Source organism: Mobula birostris, chromosome 4, assembly GCF_030028105.1.
Source record: "Mobula birostris isolate sMobBir1 chromosome 4, sMobBir1.hap1, whole genome shotgun sequence".
In the NCBI taxonomy this organism is placed as follows: Eukaryota; Metazoa; Chordata; class Chondrichthyes; order Myliobatiformes; family Myliobatidae; genus Mobula; species Mobula birostris.
This window is the reverse complement of record NC_092373.1, coordinates 202,051,709-202,068,719: the sequence shown is the minus strand read 5'-3', so window position 1 is coordinate 202,068,719 and position 17,011 is coordinate 202,051,709. Positions and strand designations below refer to the sequence as shown.

Below are 17,011 nucleotides of genomic sequence, written 5' to 3'. Positions count from 1 at the left end.
CGTGGGAGGAAACCGGAGCACCTGGAGGAAATCCACTTGTTCACAGGGAGGAGCGTACAAACTTCTTACAAATCTTGGCAAAATTGTACACTGAACTCAAACGCCCCGAGATGTAATAGTGTCACATTAACCACTATGGGAGACATACATTTATGAAAGAGGTATTTAAGAGGTTCTTAGATAGGGACAAGAATGGAGGGACATGGACCATGTGCATGCAGAAAGGAAAGGATTAGGTGGCATTGGCTAAATTATTTCAGCACAACACTGTGGGCTAAAGGGCCTGATCCAGTGCTGTCCTGTTCTACGCTGGAAGCAGCAGGAACTCTGACAAAAGCTGGCAGCGGAGGCCTCCCTTCACACCTCAGTGCTGAAGTAGCCATCAGAGGGCGGAGGAGACAGGTTTATGCCCTCTCCACAAAGATTTTAACCTCCGATATCCAGGCCATCCAAGCCATCGAAACTGTTCCAAACATTCAGTTAAACCACAGATAACCTTCAACCTTAACACTTTCCCACTGACCCCTAAATCTTCTGAGAAACAGCATTTTACAGAATAAAAGAATATTCACACGGAGGTGGCAGGCACCTTCTCTCGGTACATGTGACAATAATAAATCAATTTACTAAGTGTTTATGCAATGTTTTCATGTCCCCCACCTTCTAGATAAAAATGATCTTCACTCATCTCCCCTCTGGTAATCACCTTAAATCAACTCCCTTGAGTTTTTGACCCCTCTGCCAAAAGAAATACGTCTTTTCTATTAATCCAAGCCCTTCATTTTACATATTTCCTCTCAGCCTGCTTGGTTCCAAGGAAAATAACTCCAAGCAATCCAGTCTTTCCTTTGCTAAAATTTTCCAGTCCTGACAAATCCTTGTAAAGCTCCTCTGCAAGTTCTCCTTTCACATCTTTAGTTACGTGACTACTAGCATACAACACTCAGGTTGTATAACCAATGCTGTATACAGTCCAGACAGAACCACAAGGAGACAAAATTAACTTCATCATCACCTCAACTGGAAAGCATTAAAGGTGTTCACCCATTGTCCATGGTGACTTCCAACTGAACAGAATTGCTACAATTGCCAACATCAGTGCTTGATATGGGCAATTAATTGCAAATTTAAAATGGAAAATGGACTGGAAAATTGCAAATGTCACTCCACTCTTCAAGAAGGAAATTATAGGCCAGTTTGCCTGGCCTTAGTGGTTAGGAAGATGTTGGAGTCGATTGTTAACGGTATGGTTTCAGAGTACTTGCAGGCACATGATAAAATAGACCAGAGTCAGCATGGTTTCCTCAAGAGAAAATCGATAATCCCATGGTACCACAGGAAAGGTTCTAGCATGGATAAAGCAGTGGCTGATTGGCGGGAGGCAAAGGGCGGGGAAAAAAGGCAGCCTTTCCAGGATGGCTGCCGGTGTCTCATGGTGTTCCACAGGGGTCAGCGTTAAGGTGTTTCTTTTAACATTATATGTCAATTACTTCGATGACGGATGATACAAAGGTAAGTGGAGGGGTAGGTAGTGTTGAGAAAGCATGAAGGCTGCAGAAGGACTCAGACAGATTTGGAGAACAGGCAAAGAAGTGGCAGATGAAATAAAATTCAGAAATGTATAGATATGCACTTTAGTAAAAGAAATAAAAGCATAGACTATTTTCTAAATGAGGAGAAAATTCAAAAATCTGAGGGGCAAAGGGACTTGGGAGTCCTTGTAACACACATCAAAGTTGCTGGTGAACGCAGCAGGCCAGGCAGCATCACTAAGAAGAGGTGCAGTCGACGTTTCGGGCCGAGACCCTTCCTCAGGACTGTCTGATGCTGCCTGGCCTGCTGCGTTCACCAGCAACTTTGATGTGTGTTGCTTGAATTTCCAGCATCTGCAGAATTCCTGTTGTTTGGGAGTCCTTGTGCTGGATTCCCTAAAGGTTAACTTGCTGGCTGAGTTGATGAGAAAGACAAATGCCATGTTAGCAGTCATTTCGAAAGGACTGAAATATAAAAACGAGGATATAATGCTGAGGATTTATAAGGCATTGGTGAGGCCTCACAGAGTACTGTGAGCAGTTTTGGGCCCCTTACCTAAGAAAAGATGTGCTGACATTGGAGAAGATTCAGAAGAGATTCACAAAAATGATTCTGGGATTGAAAGGCTTATCATCTGAAGAACATTTGATGGTTCGGGGCCTGTACTCATTGGAATTTAGAAGAATGAGGTGGGGATCTCATTGAAACCTATCAAATATTGAAAGGCCTAAATAGAGCTCATGTGGAGAGGATGTGTCCTGTAATCAGGGAGTTTAAGACCAGAGGACACAGCTTCACAATAGAGGGATGGGACATCCATTTAAATGGAGACGAGGACGAATTTCTTTAGACAGCTATGTTGAACATATGGAATTCATTGCCACAGGCGGCTATGGAGGCCAGGTTATTGAGTGTACTTAAAGCAGAGGTTGATAGATTCTTGATGGATTACAGGGAGAAGACTAGAGAATGGGTTTGAGAGAAATGGATCAGTCATAATCAAATGGTGGAGCAGAGTCGATGGGCCAAATGGTCTTATGATCTCAATGGGGCATAAAACCTCTAACTAAGCAAACTTAATCTTTCACCATAGGCCTAAACCCACAGGCAATCCACACACTTCTTAGACCATGAGTAGTGTACAACTACTCCATCTTTTCATTACAGACTAATCTTGTACCAATAAGAAAATGATTCATTCTCCAAGCAAAATCCAAACTCAGTGAAGTGCGACTGGTAGAGTAGAGTGGGGTGGGGTGGGGTGAGGTCAGGTGAGGAGGGGTGGGGAGGAGGAGAGGGGATGGGGAGGGGGAGAGCGGGTGTGGTGGGGAGGAGGAGAGGGGATGGGGAGGGGGAGAGTGGGTGTGGTGGGGAGGAGGAGAGGGGGTGGGGAGAGCAGATGTGGTGGGGAGGTGGAGAGGAGGTGGGGTGGGGAGGTGGAGAGGAGGTGGGGTGGGGAGGGAGAGAGGGAGAGGGGGTGGGGAGGGAGAGAGGGAGAGGGGGTGGGTGGGGAACGGGAGGGTGAGCGGGGTGGGGGGTTTAATGAGCTGAGGTGAGGATATTGGAGCGAGGGGAGAGTTGGGGGAGAGGAGAGCAGAGAGATGGTGGTGCAGTGTGCAGAAGAGGGGGAAGGGGAGGAGGGGAGAAGTGGGAGGGAGGGGGGAGAGGGGGGGAGGAGGTGGGGGGAGGAGGTGGGGGGAGGAGGGGAGAGGGGAGGAGGGGAGAGGGGAGGAGGGGAGAGGGGAGGAGGGGAGAGGGGAGGAGAGAGGGAGGGATGAAGAGAGTGGGGAGAGGAGAGGGGAGAGGAGGAGGGGTAAAGAGAGTGGGGAGCAGAAGATACTGGGCGGCAGAGGAGAAGAGACTGGAGAGGGAGGGAAAATTAGGAAGAGAGAAAGTTGGGAGGCAGGGAGAGCAGGAGAGGTGAAGGGTGATGGAGGGAAGCGTGGAAGAGGTGAGGGGATGGAGAGTGGTGCACAGGGTAGGGGACAGCGAGTGAGGCAGTGGGGAGGGCAGGCACATGAGAGGCAGTGGGAAGGGGAGGGAACAGAAGAGGACAAGGAAGGCAGATGCAGGGGGGAAAGAGGGGGAGAGGTGATGGGAAGGGGACAGCAGGAGAGCTTTGGGGGAGGGGGATCAAGGTTACAATTGTCTTCATATGTTCTAATGTTCCTGTCAATGCCAATCCTGGCTCCAGTTGTTCAGTGTATTGAAGTAGCTTCCCCTCTGTGCTAACCATGCAAGTAATCTTGCACACATACAGACCTCTTAGTCCAACTTTTCCATGCTGACAAAAATGACTCACAATGCTATCCATGTACCTATCGTGGAGTAGAAAGTAGAAAACCAGCCAAGTTTACAGCCCTTCACACCACAGCTGACGTACTAGCCCTTTGTTCAACAATGTCAACACATAAGGTGGTGCCCATAAAATGCAGGAGGAACTCAGCAGTCAGGCAGCATGTCTAGAGAAGAATTTAAAAAAATCGCTGTTTTGGGCTGAGGCAAAGTGGGGGACGTGAGTCCCAATGACAGGTTTCGGGTCTTCACCCAAGACATCGACTGTTTATTCCTCTCTATAGATGCTGCCTGACCTTCTGAGTTCCTCCAGAATTCTGTGTGTGCTGCTCTGGATTTCCAGCATCTACAGAATCTCTTATGTTTACATAAGACAGCACAAAGTCTCTGGTTGTTAACGCGCAAAACACAAGCAGCTTCCAATCGTTTCATTCCAACCGGCAGTAAAATCCAGCACAGGGTTAAATTGAGTATTTGTCCCTGGTTCTAAAGAGGAAAAAATATGTCATTATTCTCTTCCTACACAGAAGGGAATATTTGCACAGGATACTGGGCACACCAGGATATATGAAAATAGGAATTCACCCACTTACTATTGACAAAGAAATTGTCCGTTTATGAGTTCCGCACGGGAAGCAGTGTGCAGATTATGATTGCATGATGGTGGTGACAGCCTCTTCAACTCATTGGCCAAAACTGCAGGCACAAACAGAATTCTTCTAGCTATACTCATGGAGTCCCAGAACACTACAGCACAGAAACAGGACCTACAGCCCAGCTAGTCTGTGCCAAACTATTAATCTACTTAGATCCATCGATCTGTACCCAGACCATAGCCCTCTATACCCCTCTCATTCATGTACCTATCCAAATTTATTTTAAATGTTGCATCAAACCAGCATCCACCATTTGTGCTGGCAGCTCATTCCACACTCTCACGACCCCCTGAACAAAGAAGTTCCCCCTCATGTTCCTCTTAAACATTTGACCTTTCACCCCCAACCTATAACCTCTAGTTGTAGTCCCACCCAACCATGTGCAAAAAGCCTGCTTGCACTTACCCTACCTTGCTATGTTCATTTCTTTGCCTCTAACCACACATGGAACAGACACATCTTCTTGGGTCAGGACAAGATTTTTTCTACACACAGATTGGTGGATGTCTGGAATGCATTGGCATGGGTAGTCGTGGAGGCAAATATGATATGTTCTCAGAAAGGCACATGAAAGTGCAGAGAATGGAGATGTATGGACATTGTGTAGGCAGAAGGGAATGGTTGGGAATTTAATTTCATTAGGAGTTTCAGGAAACTCGATATGACACAAAAGACTCCCACAAATTTCTACAGGTGTACTGTGGAGAGCAGTCGAACTGGTTGCATCACCATCTGGTATGGAGGGGCCACGGCACCGGATCAGAAAAAGCTGCAGTAAGTTGTAAACTCAGCCAGCTCCATTATGGGCATTAGTCTCCCCGCCATTAAGAACACCTTCAAAAGGCAATGCCTTAGACTAAGGAGCTGGTGGTGGAACTGAGGAGGGCTCAGGCACCGGTGACCTGTTTCCATCCAGGGGGTCAGTGTGGACATGGTGGAGGATTACAAATACCGGGGGATACAAATTGACAATAAACTGGACTGGTCAAAGAACACTGAGGCTGTCTACAAGAAGGGTCAGAGCCGTCTCTTATTTCCTGAGGAGACTGAGGTCCTTTAACATCTGTCGAATGATGCTGAGGATGTTCTACGAGTCTGTGGTGGCCAGTGCGATCATGTTTGCTATTGTGTGTTGGGGCAGCAGGCTGAGGGTAGCAGACACCAACAGAATCAACAAAGTCATTTGTAAGGCCAGTGATGTTGTGGGGATGGAACTGGACTCTCTGACGGTGGTGTCTGAAAAGAGGATGCTGTCCAAGTTGCATGCCGTCTTGGACAATGTCTCCCATCCACTACAGAATGTACTGGTTGAGCACAGCAGTACATTCAGTCAGAGACTCATTCCACCGAGATGCAACACAGAGCGTCATAGGAAGTCATTCCTGCCTGTGGCCATCAAACTTTACAACTCCTCCCTTGGAGGGTCAGACACACTGAGCCAATAGGCTGGTCCTGGACTTCCTGGCATAATTTACATGTTATTATTTAATTATTTATGGTTTTATATTGCTATATCTATACTCTATTCTTGGTTGGTGCAACTGTAACGAAACCCAATTTCCCTCGGGATCAATAAAGTATGACTATGACTAAAAAGGCAGCATCCATCATTAAGGACCCCCATCACCCAGGACATGTCCTCTTCCCATTGCTACCATCAAGGAGGAGGTAGGGGAGTCTGAAGACACACCCTCAATGTTTTAGGAACAGCTTATTCCCTTCCACTGTCAGATTTCTCAATGGACAATGACCCCAAGAATACTACCTCATTATTTTTTTTCTTTTGTTGTTTTTACGCTACTTATTTAATTATTTTTATATTTCTTATTGTAATTTATAGCTTTTTATTACTATGTATTGCAATGTACTGCTGCCGCAAAACAACAAATTCCATGACATATGCCAGTAATATTAAACCTGCTTCTAAATCTGGTTAAGAATTTAATTAGTTCAGCAGAACATCACAGGCTGAAGATCTGTCTGCTCCGGCGCTGTATTGTTCTGTGGGTCAGTAAGAAGTGAATCATAAAGTTTCTTACAACACAAGGTTCCTTAAAGGTTGTCATAGCCATGTGGATAGGGGACGCTAGTGGGAATAAGCTCCCACTGCCTAGTAAATGCTCCCAACAGCGTGTGTGTCAAGCAGCCTCTGACAACCAAGTCCTGGCCTTGATATGTGGCTTAGCTACTAATCCCAGCGGAACCGTTCCTACTGACAGAGAAGGGGCCAAAGCGGTTCACTGGTGCCTTAAAAACTGTTGCTTCAGGCAGGTGGGGTTCATCAGCTGTGGTTGGCAGCTCATCTAGGAGAAGGAAAACTCTGCTCTCAAACCTCCACTGCCTTGCAGCTTTACCCATTCATGTGGAAGGCAATCCCTAAGGCAGCCTTACATTGAGTTCAATGCTGACTAGTAAAGTCCCGCAACGTCACTGGCGCTAAAATGTATTGGTCTTTTCCATTCCTTTGACTTCATCAGCTGCGTGGAGAGGGGAAGCCTGCTGTAAGGCAACAGCTTACTCTCTATTTCATACTGCCCTGGCTTGCGAATCACGTAGACAGCTAGGATGCAATATCCATGGCTCTCATTGTTCAGGGGGAAGAGGTACAGTACATTTGACCAATCACGCCTCGTATAGTCACCGAACTAAGCACATTGGCCTGTTCTTTCTCCACCATCCCTTATGAGGCAGCACAGAAGCACAGCAGCACAATCGCTTTACAGCACCAGCAGTCACCGACTGGAGTTCCATTCCCATCCCTGTCTGCAGGGAGTTTGTACGTTCTCCCCGTGACCTTATGGGCGCTTCGGTTTCCTTCTACAAGACGTATGGTTTAGGTTAGTAACTTGTGGACACCAGGAGCTTGGCAACACTTGCGGGCTGCCCCCAGAATATCCTCAGACCATGTTGGTCGTTAATGCAAAACGTCGCATCTCAGTGGATGCGTCGATGTATATGTGACAAATAAAGTTAATCTATGACATCTCTGTAACTTTCTATTGAGTCTTCAAGCAATTTTCTATGAAACACAAGAGATTAAATAAACCTGGAATTAAGCTGCTGTCAGCTGCAGTAACTGAGATTTGAGAGTGAAACTGCTGGATTGTCATAAAACCTAATCTGGTTAACTTGTGTCCTTCATGGATGAAGAGCTGCTATCCTTACCTGATGTGACCTGTATCACAAAACGATTATTACAGCCATTTAGTCTGCCGTGTTCATACAAGACAACCCAGCTACTGACTGCTCTTCCTACAAGCCTTAAATACTTCCCTTTCAGATACTTACCCAGCTCCTATAGTCATAGAGAACATAGAGCACCGGAGCACAGAATCAGGCCCTTTGGCCTATCTAGTCCATGCCAAACCTAGCCCCATCGACCTGTAACTGGACCATATCCCTCCATACACCTCCCATCCATGCACTCATCCAAACATCTCGTAACTGTTGCAATCGAACTCGTATCCACCAGTTCCACCAGCAGCTCATTCCACACTCATACCACCCTCTGAGTGAAGGAGGCCCCCTTCAGTTTCCCCTTAAATATTTCACCTTTCACTCTTAACTCATGACCCAATCCTAGTAGAAAAAACCCACTTACATTTACCCAATCTCTACCCCTCAGAATTTTGTATACTTCTATCAAATCTCCCTTCATTCTACTACGCTCCAGGGAATAAAGTCTTAACCTATTTGACCTGTCTCTATAACTCAGGTCCTCAAGTCTCAGCAACATTCTTGTAAATTTTCTCTGAACTCAATCTTATTTCTATCTTTTCTGTAGGTAGGTGACCAAAACTGCACACAATACTCCAAATTACACCTCACCATTGTCTCATCTGAAGAGGAAAACCTTAGATCCTCCTTCACTTCTACCCCAGACAGAACATTCCAAAACGCTCAATGCCTCAAAAAGGCTTCCTTCACATCACTTAGACAATCACCTTCAGTCTATGCCCATAAAATCTTCTGGGACCTCCACAGGCGGTTGTGAAGGCAAGGTCACTGGGTGCATTTAAGACAGAGGTTGACAGGTTTGGGGCGTGAAAGCAGGAGAATGGGATTGAGTGGGAAATGGATCAGCCATATTGAAATGGAGGAGCAGACGCAATGAACCTAATGGCCTAAATCTGCTTCTACATCTTACGGTCTTATGGACCTTGGCTGCATTGACAAGACCAGGGGTCCCCAACCTTTTTCGTACCGCGGACTGGTTTAATATTGACGATATTCTTGCAGACCGGCCGACGGGGGGTGTTCAAGTTCAACAGTGCGTGACGGAATGAGGAAAGGTGCAGCTGACTCATATCGTTTCATATCGCCAAATCATATCATTTCCTCGCGGCCTGGTAGCACGTCTTTGTGGCCCGGTGGCTGGGGACCACTAGACAAGACCAACTGTCCTCTCTAGCGGCTCATGAGGTGATGGTGTTGGCGAATCACCACTTTGAACTGCTGCAACCCTTCTGGTGAAGATGCTTTCAGGGTGCTATTCAGAGTTCAAATTAAAATTTATTATCACACTACATACATGTCACCACAGACAACCATAAGATCCATTTTCTGTAGCCCAAATTTATAGAACATTAACCATAAACAGGATCAATGAACAACAAACTGTGCAAATGCAAATATAAATAAATAACAATAAATAATGAAAGCATGAAACAACAAGATAAAGAGTCCTTTAAGTGAGAGCATTGGTTGTGGGAAGACCAGAAGCAGAAGGAGTGTAGCTACACACATCAAAGTTGCTGGTGAATGCAGCAGGCCAGGCAGCATCTCTAGGAAGAGGTACAGTCGACGTTTCAGGCCAAGACCCTTCGTCAGGAGTGTAGTTATCCACTTTTGTTGGTCAAGGGGTAGTAACTGTCCTTAAACCTTGTAGTGTGAATTTTGAGACTCTTGTACCTTCTACCAGATGGCAGCAGCGAGAAAAGAGCATGGCCTGGGTGGTGAGGATCTTAGATGATGGATGTTGCTTTTCTATGGCAGCGTTTCGTGCAGATGTGCTCAATGGTTGGGAGGGTTTTACTCATGAATCCACTACCTTGTGTAGGATTTTCTGCTCAAAGGCACTGGTGTTCCCACACTGGACCATACCACACATCTATAGAGGTTTGCCAAGGCTTTTGATGACATGCCAAATCTCCACAGACTCCTGAGAAGTTAGAGGTACTGTCGTGCTTTCCTTGCAATTATAGTTATATGGTGGGTCCAGGACAGGCCATCTGAGATAGTGACACACAGGAATTTAAAGTTACTAACCCTCACCACCTCTGACCTTCCACTGAATACTGGCTCATGGACCTCTGGTTTAACTCTCCTAAAGTATTTTTGACATTGAGTGAGAGGTTGTTCTTATTACACCACTCAGCCAAACTTTCAATCTGAAGATGGAGTTCCAGAATTTCAGCCAAGCAGTGAAGAAGCACTGGTAACACATTTCCAAGTCAGGATGCTGTGCGACTTACAGGTACACAGCATCTCTTCTTCACTGACAATCAACACAGGCACACCTCATGGATGGGTTCTTAGCCCACTGTTCTATTCTCTAATTCAAGACTGTGTGGCTAAGCACAGCTCAAACACCATCCATAAATTTGCTGACAACACAACTGTGGGTGGCAGAATCTCAGATGGCGATAGGGTGGTGTACAGGAGTTAGACAGATCAGCCTGTTAAATGGTATCACAACAGAATCTTGCATTCAACATCAGTAAGACCAAGGAATTGATTGTGGACTTCAGGAAGAGGAACTTGAGAGAAAACACATCAGTCCTCATTGAGGGATCAGCAGTGGAAAGGGTGAGAAAGCTTCAAGTTCCTGGGTGTCAATATGTATCCTGGGCAAAAACACATTCAAGTAATCATGAAAAGGCACACAAGTGGTTATATTTCATTCGGAATTTGAAGAGATTTGGTATGTCACCATAGATTCACCAAATTTCTACAAGTGTACTATGGAGAGCATTCCGACTGGTTGCCTCATTATCTGGTATGGATGGGCCAATACACAAGATCAGAAAAGCTGGAGAGAGCTGCAGACTCAGCAGCTTCATCATGGGCACAATCCTCCCCAGCATCGAGGACATCTTCAAAATGTGATGTATCAAAAAGGCATTAAGGACCCACACCACCCAGGACATGCCCTCTTCTCATTGATGGCCATCAAGGAGGAGGTAAGGGAGCCTGAAGACACATATTCAACATTTTAGGAACAGCTTCTTCCCTTCCACCATCATATTCCTGAATAATCCATGAACACCACCTCACTATTCTGCTCTCTTTATGCACTACTTCTTTTTATACACACTTGGTAGCAACTTTAATAGGTATACCTGTACACCTGTTAATGCAAATATCTAATCACCCAATCACGGCAGCAACTCAATGCATAAAAGTAGACATGATCAAGAGGTTCAGTTGCTGTTTGCACCAAACATCAAAATGGGGAAGAAATGTGATCCAAGTGACTTTGACCACAGAATGATTGTTGGTGCCAGACAGGGTGGCTTGAGTATCTTGAAACTACTGAGTTTACAATCATGTGAAAAACAAAAAAAGTCCAGTGAGTAGCTAACAATTTTCACGGCATGTGTCAGTGATAATAACATCATTCTGATGCATTAACCTCAGAGAATGCAACTCTATCATTCAAGTACAACTTAAGCTTTGAAACCCTATTTACATTCCAAAATCCCTGCTGGCTATATATGTATTAAATTGCTTTCAATCCCGATATTTTAAACCTATGGACTTTGCAATTTGATGCACAATTAAGCAATCTAAAATTATCCCAACTACAGACGTTGTACAAGCTCGTTTGTAGTAATCCAGGTTAGTGCTTTTTAAAATGGGTATTTGCTCTGGTGCCTCTCCCATCCTCTGTACACATTCTCCTTAAGACATTACTTTCACTTCAGAAAGCACCAAAATATCACCCTCCGAATAAAGGGGCCCATATTCACACCAAAATACAGTAAATAACTGATCTTAACTTGGACCTGCCCTCTGGAACATTAACTGAGACAGTGCACTGGGGAGGTTGACTCTGCATTTGACCCTGCCCAAAAAATAAAGACTATAAGAAATTTTTTAAAAACATACATTTGCTGGAATCCTGAAATTAAAAACGTTTGTTGAGGCACGGTTGACCTAATATATTAAATGTGCTTCTCTCTCCACAGAGGCTACCTGACCTGCTGAGAATTTCCAACACTTTATTGAAGCTTTATATAATACTTCAGAAAGCCAGGATCATTTAGCAGCAAACTTATGTGCATTTCAAGTTCCTTAGTTACCCAGCTAGTATTTTGACTGTGCTCTTTCAGTTTACTGCAGCTGGTCTGGCACTGTTAGATTCTGGACAGAGTTAAAGTCAGAAAATTGCAGAAACATGACTGCCCATTTCCCTCCATAGATGCTACCCCACCTACTGAGCTGCTTCAACAGTTTAGTGTGTGTTGCTCCAGATTTCCAGCATCTGCAGTTCTACTTGAATACAAATATTTTTCATTTGGATAAAATTCAATACAATTAAAATGTTGCAAAATACTTCATGTAATCCTCCACGCCATGAAAACAGAGCTTTACACTGCGACAGAAAACTTTAACATATTCAACTTCTTTGACACATTTAATTCCAACATCTGCTGTCTTTCTTGTGTTTCCATCTCCCTTTATCTAGCTTTACCCTTCTTTGGCGTAAAATTCACCTCATAATTTAAGTTCAAACACAGGTACCTTTGGTCCATTTGATGTTACAGACAGGATCCTCAGTGGCCACCAATTCTAATTCCCATTCCTACACGTTTGTCCATAGCCTCCTATGCTACCAAGCTGAGGCTAGACACAGTTTCAAGGAACAGCACATTATTTTCCACCTTGGTAGACTCCAACTGGACATGCAATAACATCGATTTCTCCAACTTCCAGTAACCATTCTACTCTGTTCACTCCTCCTCTATTTCTCATTATCCCACCAGCCTCATCACCCCTTCTCTTTCCCCTGTCCTGCCCTCTCAATCTGCCCATCATCCAATGATTTCTCCCTCAAGGTCCCCTCCTCACCTCCCTCCCTTTATTCCATGTCCACTGTCTTCTCCTATGAGACTCTACCTTAGACCATAAAACCATAAGATATAGGAGCAGAGGTAGGCTATTTGGTCCATCCTGTCTGCTCCGCCATTCAGTTATCGGCTGATTCAAATCTTCCAGTCATCCCCACTCCCCTGCTTTCACCCCATACCCTTTGATGTCCTGGCTAATCAAGAACCTATCTATCTCTGCCTTAAATACCCCCAATGACTTGGTTTCCACAGCCACTCGTGGCAACAAATTCCACAGATTTACCACCTTCTGACGAAAGTAATTTCTCCGCACCTCAGTTCTAAAAGGACGTCCTTCAATCCTGAAGCTGTGCCCTCTTGTCCTAGAATCCCCTACCATGGGAAATAACTTTGTCATATCTAATCTGTTCAGGCCTTTTAACATTCGGAATGTTTCTATAAGATTCCCCCTCATTTTCCTGAACTCCAGGAAATACAGCCCAAGAGCTGCCTGACGTTCCTCATACGGTAACCCAATCATTCCTGGAATCATTCTTGTGAATCTTCTCTGAACCCTCTCCAATGTCAGTATATCCTTTCTAAAATAAGGAGCCCAAAAATGCACACAATACTCCAAGTGTGGTCTCACGAGTGCCTTATAGAGCCTCAACGTCACAGCCCTGCTCTTATATTCTATACCTCTAGAAATGAATGCCAACACTGCATTTGCCTTCTTCACAACCAACTCAACCTGGAGGTTAACTTTTAGGGTATCTTGCACGAGGACTCCGAAGTCCCTTTGAACCTCTGCATTTTGAATTCTCTCCCTATCTAAATAATAGTCTGCTCGTTTAATTCTTCCACCAAAGTGCATGACCATACACTTTCCAACATTGTGTTTCTTTTGCCACTTCTTTGCCCATTCCCCTAAACTATCTAAGTCTCTCTGCAGGCTCTCTGTTTCCTCAACACTACCCGCTCCTTCACCTATCTTTGTATCATCGGCAAATTTAGCCACAAATCTGTTAATACCGTAGTCCAAATCATTGACATACATCGTAAAAAGCAGCAGTCCCAACACCGACCCCTGTGGAACTCCACCGGTCACCGGCAGCCAGCCAGAATAGGATCCCTTTATTCCCACTCTCTGTTTTCTGCTGACCAGCCAATGCTCCACCCATGCTAGTAACTTCCCTGGGCTCTTACCTTGCTAAACAGCCTCATGTACGGCACCTTGTCAAAGGCCTTCACAAAATCCAAGTACACCACATCTACTGCATCTCCTTTGTCTACCCTGCTTGAAATTTCCTCAAAGAATTGCAGTAGATTTGTCAGGCAGGATTTTCCTTTCAGGAAACCATGCTGGCTTTGGCCTATCTTGTCATGTGCCTCCAGGTACTCCATAATCTCATCCCTAACAATCGATTCTAACAACTTCCCAATCACTGACATCAGGCTAACAGGTCTATAGCTTCCTTTCTGCTGCCTCCCACCCTTCTTAAATAGTGGAGCAACATTTGCAATTTTCCAGTCATCCAGTACAATGCCAGAATCTATCGATTCTTGAAAGATCATCGTTTATGCCTCCGCAATCTCTCCAGCTATCGTCTTCAGAACCTGAGGGTGCATTCCATTTGGTCCAGAAAATTTATCCACCCTCAGACCTGAGCACCTTCTCAGTTGCAATTTTCAATGCACAAACTTCACTTTCCTGACACTCCTGAATGTCCGGTATACTGCAGACATCTTCCACTGTGAAGACTGATGCAAAATACACATTCAGTTCCTCTGCCATCTCTGCATCTCTCATTACAGTATCTCCAGCATCATTTAGTATTGGTCCTGTATCTACTCTCGACTCTCTTTTATCCTTCATATACTTAAAAAAGCTTTTAGTATCTTCTTTGATATTAGTCACCTTCTTCCTCTCATAATTCATCTCTTCCTTCCAAATAACCTTCTTAGTTTCCTTCTGCAAATTTTTAAAAGCTCCCCAATCCTCTATCTTCACACTAGCTTTGGCTTCCTTGTATGCCCTCTCGTTTGCTTTTACTTCGGCTCTGACTGCACTTGTCAGCCACAGTAGTGTCCTTCTTCCCTTTGAAAATTTATCCTTATTTGGAATATATCTGTCTTGCACTTCCCTCACCTTTCGCAGAAACTCCAGTCAATGATGCTCTTCAGCCCTTTGTCACTTCCACTTCCTTGCTTTTCATATAATGCCACTCTACCTCTACCTCGCTTGCCTATCACCATTCACCTGGATTTACCTAACACCTGCCAGCATTTGCTCCAACCTGCCTATCCTTTTATACTGGCTCTTCCCCCTCTTTCTTTCCAATTCTGATGAAGGGCCTCAGCCTGAAACATTGATCATTTATTCCCCTCCATTGATGCTGTCGGACCCACAGAGTTCCTCCAGCATTTTGTGTGTTGCTCCAGATTGCCACAGTAATACACACAAAATGCTGGAGGAACTCAGCAGGTTAGGCGGCATCTATGGAGGGGAATAAATGGTCAACTTTTCAGGCCAAGGCCCCTCATCAGGACTGGAAAGGAAGGATGAAGAAGCCAGAATAAGAAGGCTGGGGGATGGGGAGAGAAGGGAAGGAGCACAAGCTGGAAGATTTCCAGTATGGATATTTTAATTTGGACCAATACAACTAAGCTGCTGCAAAATACTTTATGTAAGTCTATACCATGAAAACAGAACTTTACACTGTGACCAGAACAACTTTGACATATTTATTTCCAGCATTCACAGTCTTTCTGGTGTATCCATTTCCCTTTGTCTAGTTTTAACCCTCTTTGGGTCAACTGGCACAAAATTCACCTCATAATGTAAACACAAGCACCTTCAATGCTTTAACATATTTAATTTCTGCAATAAATATGATGTTTCAATTTTATTTCAAAATGCAGGTTATAAATAGTATCTTGCAATAAATTTGGAGGAGATCTGGTGAGGGGAAGAAGTTCCAAGTCTGGGTGACACCAAGCTTGAACTGTGTTTAAGGAAAGACAAGACAAATCAGGAAATAACAGCTGAAGGAAACCACAAAGGAGCTCAGAATTTCCGGCTTTGAATCAGAATGGAACATCAAAAGAAGAAAATGCACTTATATAACACAAAGGAGCAAAACATCACAGAACTTCAAATAGATCTGGCCTTAATAACATTAACCTGAAATCCTTTCTTGCTTGTCTCTCTCTCTACAGATGTTCCCCACCTGCTAAGTAGTTGCAGAATTTTCCATTTCATGCAGTTATGGGGACCCTTCATAATCCATAGAACTTTATGGTCAGTATTTACACTATAATGAAGGAAATTCAGAAGGCACAGGGGCAGAAATAGGTCATTCAAGTCTGCTCCACCATTCCATCATGGCTGCTTTATCATATGTCTCTATCTCAATTGTCTGCCTTCTCTTCATAACCTTTGATGTCCTGACTTATAAAGACCGTATCAACCTCCGCATTAAATATACCCAACGACTTGGCCTCCATAGCCAACGTGGCAATGAATTCCACAAATTTTCTATCCTCTGGCTAAAGAGATTCCTCCTCATCTCTGTTATAAATGGCTGTGCCCTCTGGTACTAGATTCACTTACTATAAGGATACATCCACTCCACATTCACTCTATCTAGACCTTCCAATAGTCAATGGGTCTCAGTGAGATTCCCTCATTTTTATACACTTCAGCAAGTACAGGCCTAGAGATATCAAGCACTTCTCATACGTTAACCTTTCATTCCCATAATCATTCATGTGAACCCCCTCCGGACTCTATCCAATCCCAGTATACAGTGGCATGCAAAAGTTTGGGCACTCCTGGTCAAAATTTCTGTTACTGTGAATAGCTAAGCGAGTAAAAGACGAACTGATTTCCAAAAGGCATAAAGTTAAAGATGACACATTTCTTTAATATTTTAAGCAAGAAAACTTTTTTATTTCCATCTTTTACAGTTTCAAAATAACAAAAAAGGAAACGGGCCCGAAGCAAAAGTTTGGGCACCCTGCATGGTCAGTACTTAGTAACACCCCCTTTGGCAAGTATCACAGCTTGTAAACACTTTTTGTAGCCAGCTAAGAGTCTTTCAATTCTTGTTTGGGGGATTTTCACCCATTCTTCCTTGCAAAAGGCTTCTAGTTCTGTGAGATTCTTGGGCCGTTTTGCATGCACTGCTCCTTTGAGGTCTATCCACAGATTCTTGATGATGTTTAGGTCAGGGGACTGTGAGGGCCATGGCAAAACCTTCAGCTTGCGCCTCTGGAGGTAGACCATTGTGGATTTTGAGGTGTGTTTAGGTTCATTATCCTGTTGTAGAAGCCATCCTCTTTTCATCTTTGGCTTTTTACAGACGGTGTGATGTTTGCTTCCAGAATTTGCTGGTATTTAATTGAATTCATTCTTTTCTCTACCAGTGAAATATTCCCCGTGCCACTGGCTGCAACACAAGCCCAAAGCATAGA

General features: G+C 44.4%; 1 protein-coding gene across 7 annotated transcripts in view; it reads right to left on the bottom strand.

Moving 5' to 3' along the window:
• LOC140196877 (exocyst complex component 6B-like) overlaps positions 1-17,011 on the bottom strand; it is an 877,039-nt gene that overhangs the window by 828,121 nt on the left and 31,907 nt on the right. The gene's annotated exons all lie outside the window — the stretch shown is intronic.